Here is a 9,911-nt window from a genome sequence, read left to right as displayed (position 1 = left end):
CCATTACTGTCTAAACTTGACTGAGCAGCTTCTGACTTCCCAGAGTGATAAAAACAAAACAAAACAAAATGACTCTTTTGGCAAACCCTAGTATGATATTTTTAATAAAATATGACCAACTCCCAGTTCTCACTATCAGGCTGGCTACACCATTACAACTTCTACCGAAGTCCTTGAAAGCCAGCCGTTCTCCAAAGCTAAGTTGACTCAACAAACTGAACGTATTGCTCTTAACTGAGTATGTAAATTAGCTAAAGAGAAATCCAAAACAATGTTTAAAGATTTGAAATATGAACATAAAATTATGCATGATTTTGGAATGTTATGAAAACAAAGAAGTTTTTAGCCTCCTCCGGTAAAATTATTAAAATAAGGCTTTAGTAACAAACCTACTGGATGCCTTACTGCTCCCTTTTAAAATTACCGTTGTTAAATACAATCATACCAGCCAAAGGGAGTGCCCCAAAGTGAAGAAATTAGAGGAAATTATTTGGCAGATGCAGCTGCAAAAAGGACTCTTTCCAAAATTATTGTTGCCTCTATAATAGCAAAAGAAGGCACAGAGTGGCTTTTGGGAAAATCTATAGGGGGCTGTTCATGTGAAACCACTGATATTTGCACCCACCAAAGAACAGCTTTTCAAACCTCAGCAGCTGGCTCAGTCCGAAGAAGCTGAAGCATGAAAAAATCAGGCTGTTATCAAGACCCCGAGACTAAGCCATGTATAGGGCCGAAAGCCAAAATTGTTCTTCCTAAATTTTTGCATGTCCGTATGATGAGGACTCTACATGAGAATACTCGTCTAGGGAGAGATAAAATAACAGAAGTTTTCAGGAAATACCAGTGGAGAAAGTTTTTCTGAAGCAGCCCAGCATATATGACTGCTCCACCTGCCCTCGTTAAAATCCTAGGAAACTTCTTAAGACTCCCCCTGGCCAACATCCTTTGTTTCTAGGCCTACACTCCCTGGCATAACAGTTGGACTTTATCCAGCTTCCACCTTCGAGTGATTGCAAGTGTGTCTTAGTGATGATTTGTAGATTTTCACACTAAGTAAGAACTTTTATTTGCCAATGGGCTACTGCCTCTTTTGTGGCAAAGAAGCTTCTTGAAAACATAATACCAACTTGGGGAATACCCAAGATTCTTCGCAGTGATTGGGAAACTCATTTTACTGGAAAGGTTATTCAAGAATTGTGCCGAGTTTTCCACATATAGCAGAGATTGCATTGCCCTTACTATCCACAATCCTTATAATAATGTAATAAAAACTCTTCTTGCTCAACTTTCTGACCCTTAGGGTTGCCTGGACTAAAGTTCTCCCTTTAGTCCTTCTAAATTTAAGAATCACTCCTTTTGGATCTCTGTCATGAAATGGATTGTGTCCCCCCAAAATATGTATCAACTTGGTTAGGTCCTGATTCCCAGTATTGTATGATTGTCTACCATTTTGTCATTTGATGAGATTTTCCTGTGTGTTGTAAATCCTATCACTATTATCACTATGAGGTTAACAAGATGAATTAGTGGCAGTTATATTGATGAGATCTGTAAGATTAGATAGTGTCTTAAGCCAATCTTTTTTGAGATGTAAAAGATAGAAGTGAGCAGAGAGACATGGGGACCTCATACTATCAAGAGAGAGGACTGTACATCCGTTGAAGCTGGGGTCCCTGTGCTGAGAAGCTCCTTAACCAGGGGAAGATTGAGGAAAAGGACTTTCCTCCAGAGCCCACAGAGAGAGAAAAACCTTCCCCTGGATTTGATACCCTGAATTTTTACTTGTAGCCTACTAATAGCCCGTGAGAAAATAAATTTCTTTGTTAAAGCCATCTACTTGTGGTATTTCTGTTATAGCAGCACTAGATGACTACAACAGTCTCATAAACTTACTTCTTATGAAATAATCACTGGAAGGCTCACGATCATTCCCTACGTGGCCTCTACTGATCCTAATTTATTACAACCAGAATTATTAAAATATTTTCAATCTTTAATGTGCTACCCTAAGAAATATCTTTTGCAAGTTAAAGAGGCATTTGAGAAGCAGAAACCTGACTCTCCTTCATTAATTATTATTAAACCAGGAGATTATGTTTATTGGAAAAGATATCAGCTGAGAGACTTATTAGAACGTCTTTGGAGGGGACCCTATCTTATCCTTCTAACTAATCCTTGTGCAACTAAACTAGAAGAAATCAACCCTTAAATTCATTTATCAGAGTTAAATCCCAAAACGAGGTCATGGAATCTCCATAGACACATCCAAACTCCCTGAGGTACCGAATTACTGGGCTGAGAGCTGTAGGGACCATGGTCTCAAGAAACATCTAGCACAATTGACATGACATCGTTTACAAAGAAAATGTTCTACATTCTACTTTGGTGAGTGGTGTCTGGGGTCTTAGAAGCTTGTGAGAAGCCATCTAAGATACTCCACTGGCCTCAACCCTGCCAGGAGCAAAGGAGAATGAAGAAAACCAAAGACACAAGGGAAAGATTAGTCCAAAGGACTAACAGATCACATCTACCACAGCCTCCACCATACTGAATCCAGCACAACTAGATGGTGCCCAGCCATCACCACCAACAGCTCTGACAGGGATCACAATAGAGGGTTCCAGACAGAGTTGGAGGAAAATATAGAACAAAATTCTTATTCACAAAAGACCAGACTTACTGGCCTGACAGAGGCTGGAGAAACCCTGAGAGTATGGCCCCCAGGCACACTTTTAGCTCAGTAATGAAGTCACTCCTGAGGTTCACCCTTCAGACAAAGATTAGACAGACCCATAAAACAAAATGAGACTAAAGGGTCACACCAGCCCAGCGGCAAGGACTAGAAGGCAAGAGAGACAGAAAAACTGATAATAGGGAACCCAAGTTTGAAGGAAGAGTATTGACATGCTGTGGGGTTGGTAGCCAATGTCACAAAACAATGTGTGTACTAACTATTTAATGAGAAGCTAGTTTGTTCTGTAAACCTTTATCTAAAGGACAATTAGCCAGCATATCCCTGATACAAAAACCAGGTAAAAAAAAAGACACCACAAAAAAAGAAAATTAAAGACCTATATCCCTCATGAACTTAGATGCAAAATTCTCAACAAAATTCTAGCCAATAGAATTCAACAACATATCAAAAAAAAAAAATAATAATTCACCATGGCCAAGTGGGATTCATACCAGGTATGCAGGGATGGTTCAACATTAGAAAAACAAGGAATGTAATCCACCACATAAATAAAACAAAAGACAAGAATCACATGATTTTATCAATGGATGCAGAAAAGGCATTTGACAAAGTTCAACACCCATTCGTGATAAAAACGCTCAGCAAAATAGGAATAGAAGGAAAATCCCTCAGCATAATAAAGGGCATTTATACAAAGCCAATAGCCAAAATCATCCTAAATGGAGAGAGTCTGAAAGCACTCCCCTTGAGATCGGGGACCAGACAAGGATGCCCTTTATCACCGCTCTTATTCAACATTGTGCTGGAGGTCCTGGCCAGAGATATTAGGCTAGATAAAAAAATAAAGGGCATCCAGACTGGCAAGGAAGAAGTAAAATCATCTCTATTTGCTGGTGACATGATCTTATACACAGAAAACCCTAAAGAATCCTCAAGAAAACTATTGAAACTAATAGAAGAGTTCAGCAGAGTATCAGGATACAAGATAAACATACAGAAATTAGATTCCTCTATACCAACAAAAAAGAACATCAAAGACGAAATCACCAAATCAATACCACTTACAGTAGCTCCCCAAAAGATAAGGTGCTTAGGAATAAATCTTACCAGAGATGTAAAAGGCCTATACAAAGAGAACTACAAGACACTACGGCAAGAAACCAGAAGAGACCTACATAAGTGGAAAAACATGCCTTGCTCATGGATAGGAAGACTCAGCATTGTAAAAATGTCTATTCTACCAAAAGCCATCTATAGATAAAAAGCGATTTTGATCCAAATTCCAACAACATTTTTTAATGAGTTGGAGAGACAAATACCAACTTCATATGGAATGGGAAGAGGCCCCATATAAGTAAAGAATTACTGAAAAAGAAGAACAAAGTGGGAGGCCTTACTCTACCTGATTTTAGAACCTATTATACTGCCACAGTAGTCAAAACAATCTGGTACTGGTACAACAACAGATACATAGACCAATGGAACAGAATTGAGAATCCAGACATAAATCCATCCACATATGAGCAGTTGATATTTGACAAAGGCCCAAAGTCAGTTCAATGAGGGAAAAGACAGTCTTTTTAACAAATGGTGCTGGCATAACTGGGTATCCATCAGCAAAAAAAAAAGAAACAAGACCCATACCTCACACCATGCACAGAAACGAACTCAAAATGGATCAAAGACCTAAATATAAAATCTAAAGCAATAAAGATCATGGAAGAAAAAATAGGGGCAATGTTAGGATCCCTAATACATGGCATAAACAGTATTCGAAACATCACCAACAATGCAGAAGAGAAACTAGGTAACTGGGAGCTCCTGAAAATCAAACACCTATGCTCACCCAAAGGCTTCATCAAAAGGGTAAAAAGATTACCTACAGACTGGGAAAAAGTTTTTACTGCTGAGCGCTGCTCTTGGCACCAGGAATACAGCAACGGCCCACACAGACACAACCCTGCCATTTTGAAGCTCACATTGAAGTCCAGGTTCCTACCTCAGTGGCCATGGCAAGGGTGTTTTCCAATGGAAATGGCTCAGTTCCCTCAGCTCCTGAAAGCTGGATGGTGCTGTTAAAAGATAATTTCAAATAAAGGTAAACTATGACTCTAACACAGGTATAAAAATTAATACTTTAAAGATTTTATTTAACGTACTAATGAGGAAGCTGGTAAGGTGTTACCTCAGGTTTAAAGGATAAGTCAAAAAAAAAAAAAAGCACTAATTTATATGGAGCAAAGGAATGTTGAAATAAATGTTCAAATGGAGGGAAAACAAGTTTCTTCCACAGTGAGGCAGGCAAGTCTACTGAACTTCTACCAGACAGGACAGATTTTGCCTATCTTTATGGTCACTATGAGTCGGAATCGACTTGAAGGCAGTGGGTTTTTGGGTCGGATGGCAGTTTGAACCCACCCAGAGGCACTTCAGAAGAGAGGCCTGGTTAACTGCTTCTGAAAGGTCACAGCCTCGAAAACTCTGTGGAACAGTTCTACTCTGCACACATAGGGTCACCAAGAGTCAGAACTGACAGCAACTAACAACAACAACACGACAACATAGACAAGAATTGTTTTGCATTGCTGTTGGTTATCTATAATTTACAGATTTGTAAAATCGTTTTCATACGGTTGGTGGCCTTGAGAGTCCAGACAAAGCAGTGTAGCACAGATTTCCTCGACAACGGCCACTTCAAGGCTCCCATGCACCCAATCTAAGTGACAGAGAACCAGCATAGGATTCCTCAAACTCAGCCTATTGACATTTTGAGTCAATTAACTAATTCCTTATTATGGAGGGGCTGCTGCATCCCTGGCCTCCACCCACTAGATGCCAGTAGCACCCCCTACCCACACCCCTACTTCCAGTTGTGACAACCAAAAAATGCCAAAAAAAAAAAAAAAGTTGCCATTGGGTAGACTCCAAATCATGTTGACCCCATGTGTGTCAGAGTAGAACTGTGCTCCATAGGGTTTTTAATGGCTGTGATCTTTGAGAAGTAGACTGCCAGGCCTTTCTTCTGATGTGCCTGAATGATTTTGAACTGCTTAGCTGTTTGTACCACCTGGGGACCCAGAAATTGCCAAATATCCCCTGGAGGCAAGATATCCCCTGATTGAGAACCATTGAACTAGAGGTATAGGTACAGGCCCACATGAATATTACAGCACTAACCCCAACCCCACAAACTTTAGAAAACACAACTAAATCCCAGAACAACTGTTTTGGTCCTTGTCTTAGTCACCTAGTGCTGCTATAACAGAAATACCACAAGCGGATGGCTTTAACAAAGAGAAATTTATTTCCTCACAGTAAAGTAGGCTAGAAGTCCAAATTCTGGGTGTCAGCTCCAGGGGAAGGCTTTCTCTCTGTCAGCTGTGGAGAAAGGTCCTTCTCATTAATCCTACCCTGGACTAGTGTTACCAATCACCAATCTGACGCACAGGGTCCTTGTCTTTTCCCTACTAAGAATACACTCAAAAGACAAACTTTACCTTCAGGAAGCTTTATTTTGCTTGAGTCAAGCAAAAGGAGTCAGTGGGGAACTAAGCCTCTCCAAAAGGCTGACTCAAAAAGGGAAGCAAGGCTAGGGCTTATATGGGTTCCGTGGAGACAATATAGTAATGAATATTTAGTGGGCTTCTTTCAAAGAGCAGGTACTTCTCAGAATGCAAGTGCCTGTTAATTAGATCATGTGTGCATCTGGAATCCAAGATGGAGCCTGCCGATATTCAAGATGGAGTCCTCTCGGCAGCCCTTGGCATCACTTATTATGGGATATAGCACAAACACATTGATCTTTGGCACTACATCGCCATCTTCGGAGGACTAAGGAAGGTTAAACAGAGGTTCACATTTTGTTCTTCTGCGCATGCAGGAGCCTGTAAAGGGGGAAGGGACTAGAAAAACACTAAGAAGGTGATAGTAATTCATGGGTCGTTTCAACCTTATCTCATGTTGATAGGGTGTGGTTCCTGTTGACCCAGCTTCTAGATGGGTAAACTCATTAGGAGCTTCTTTGTGAAGGAACCCTGGGCCCAAAGGACGAGTTCTGCTCCCAGCACTGCTTTCTTGCTGATATGAGGTTCTCTTGTCTCTCTGCTCACTTCTTTTATATCCCAAAAGAGATTGGCTCAAGACACAATCCAATCTTGTGGATTGAGTGCTGCCTCATTAACATAACTGCCATGCATCCCACCTCACTAACACCAAAGAGGTAGGATTTACAACACGCAGGAAAGTCACATCAGATGACAAAATGGTGGACAATCACACACTACTGGGGATCATTGTCCAGCCAAATTGGTACAGATTATTTTTGGGGACACAGTTCAATCCATGACAGTCCTCCTTCCACTGAAGAAACTTCTCATTTAAGCAGCAATTTCCTTACACAGTTGCACGTCTAAAGGAATAGCTATGGTCCTTGTACCCAATACAAATATCTTGGGAATCATATTTAACATTGAAGTAGCCACGGACTTGCCCTCTCCCCCAGCCCACAAAAAGAAACACAAAAACTGCTGTAATTAGCAGCTTGATTTTCTCCAGCCTCTTTCCCCTCCCTCCACCCTACCCTTGCCTCCCACCTTAAGTCCTCTGTGATGAGTCTCAGCCACACCAAGTCAAACTTTGACCTAGAGCCTCCAGAAAGGACCATGTTCTACACAGCCACTCTGAAAAACTATTCACAAAAACAGTACTTACTCTTAATATGTCCTCGGTAAGTCACTGGATCAACACTCTAATATGATACTTAAGCAAACAAAATGTATTGAAGGAATGAACTGCAGGAGACCATGCCTTCAGCTTGGCTTAATAATATGCTCTGCCTTCAGGCAAAACAAAGACATATTTAACGAGTAGAGTGAGTACAGATAACAGTTTTACATCAAAATAATGGCGGGAGAGGAGGTGAAATTTACAAGGGTGGCAGTTAACCATGCAACTTTCTTTATGGCACTTTCTGGTCTAACACAAATATCTCATACTTCATACATTTTAACGAAGGCATTATTTCTAGAATGAAAAGTATGAACAATTTTGATATGAAAGTTAGTGGGCCAACTTAATTGGAATCTTTGGATACAGAACTGACCCTTAGTTAGGAAAGTATAAATAAACTCTGCTTATTTAGCTGAGAGAAAAGAGATAATGCCTAGGCATTTGCTGGGAAACTTCTTAAGGTAGTTAAAACAACATGTTTATCTATAGGCTCTAATTTATTTTAAGAACTCATCAAAGCTTTTTCTAAGGCCAGTTGTGGGAATTCTCAACATAACAAGCACGGCTGAGCTTTGTTTTTCAAATAGCAAATTTTAACAGAAGCCTAATGGTTATCAGGAGTGTGGAAGCAAAACCTTCAGTTTAATTTCTGAATGGAGTGCTTAATTTTAGTTCTGAAATCTCCCCAGTTAGACCTACAGCACCTAAAAATCGTTAGTTCCTCACACATATCCCTCTTTTGATCAAGCCACCACTAGGGGGCGGCAGATCATCCACGAAGAATTTACCCGTCTTCTGCAAGGCCTTGGAATCTCTGGAAATGATTGTTCCGTGTGAGTTTTAAGCTGCTGTTTCCAGGTGTCTGTGTCACACAATACTCCCTAGCACCCTTTCTCCTTTTTCAAAATGGGTGACTGAGAGCTTGACATAACTAACGCCATAATGAACCTATAAGTTTTTCTCCTTCCTCTGCATACCTTTAATGACTTAGTTTTGACCTTATTTTAATGACTTTGTTGTTTAATCTGATGCAAATAATTTTGTTTTTTTTCCTGTGACTTACAACCTCCCACAGGGAAATCAGAACCCAGGTGTCCAATATGTGTCTTTAGTCTGATAAAGAGTCTTTTGTCACTATCTTGTAATGAATAATTCCTCCAGCCATGCCATCTGCAGACTACAAAGACACTTCAAACCCTTGTAAAATTCCATATAAGCTCTAATTTAAAATTGCTCTTTGGGACTCCATATAGACAGGCTGTGTTGCTGCCGGGTCCCCGGTGATGTATACAACTCCTTAATAAACGCTCTCACTCTTTCTGACTTGGAGTATATTTCATTGGCTCGACTGCTTCAGGGCACAGACCCTAATCTGGTAACATCTGCTTTCTGCAGGGAATAGGATCTCACCATATTTCTCTCCTAAATCCAGATGTAAAAGTCTTTTCTCCTTATTGTATTCTTAGGTTTTGGATTCTGTTCCTTAGCAACTAGACACCATTTGGTTTTTTAGTAGCTGGGTAGTATCTGACTTCGCCTTGCTATAGCTTTGGGTTTTATCTTCAGGGTGGACAGATTCTAAGTAGGGAGAACATAGGAAACAGGGCTACTACATTAAAAGGAATAACCAGCATTCTAAACAGATTTTGACTTCAGAGCTAAACTTCACCTTCCTTAGAAAAATCAGCTTCTCCTAAATACGTAATTTGTCACATGCCTTGAAGACTGGCTGTGGAAATGAGAAACACAATGCATTATACATTTAACAAGTCCTAGAATAATTTTTTTATGATAATAATTACATTGATTAGAAGAAAAAGACAGATTAATAGAAAGGAGTGTATCCCATATCTGGTGTTTTGGGGCAACCAGCTAAAAATGTCAAGGAAGGAAGAGGCTGTCTCGGGGGTGGGGGGAGGGTGGTGGAATACTATGCAACCAAGAGGACTTTTGGTGTTTTTTTAGAAATGTCTTACTCTACTTCACTGTAGCTCTGGTGCAGCAGTGGTTAAGAGCTCGGTTGCTAACCAAAAGGCTGGCAGTCCAAATCCAGTAGCTACTCCTTGGAAACCCTATGGGGCAGTTCTACTATGTCGTATAGAGTTGCTATGAGTTGGAATCAACTCAACAGCAATGGGTTTATCTGGTTTGTTCTACTTCTCCAGAGGTATTTATCCACGAACAGCAAGAACTATTGGAGATAGCACAAACCCCTCCTTGCTGGGGTAAAATACAGTTTGAAGCAATTTCACCGTCCAATACTACCTTTACCAAAGACTCTAAAGATTTTCGTTGTGCAGCCATTCTATCAGTAACACTATCAGCAATTTGGGCCATAGAGGAAGACAGATTACGAATGAACATTTTAATTGTACAATTTCAAACCAAAGTATAGTAGCACCTAAGAAAGACCATCGCCATCCTGAGTAATCAGCTATGGGATTTCCTGAAAGGATGAGGTCTCTCTTTTGTCTAGATAGTAATTCTG

This window comes from Elephas maximus, chromosome 17 (assembly GCF_024166365.1).
Source record: "Elephas maximus indicus isolate mEleMax1 chromosome 17, mEleMax1 primary haplotype, whole genome shotgun sequence".
NCBI classification, from domain to species: domain Eukaryota; kingdom Metazoa; phylum Chordata; class Mammalia; order Proboscidea; family Elephantidae; genus Elephas; species Elephas maximus.
Note: the sequence above shows the minus strand (reverse complement) of the source record.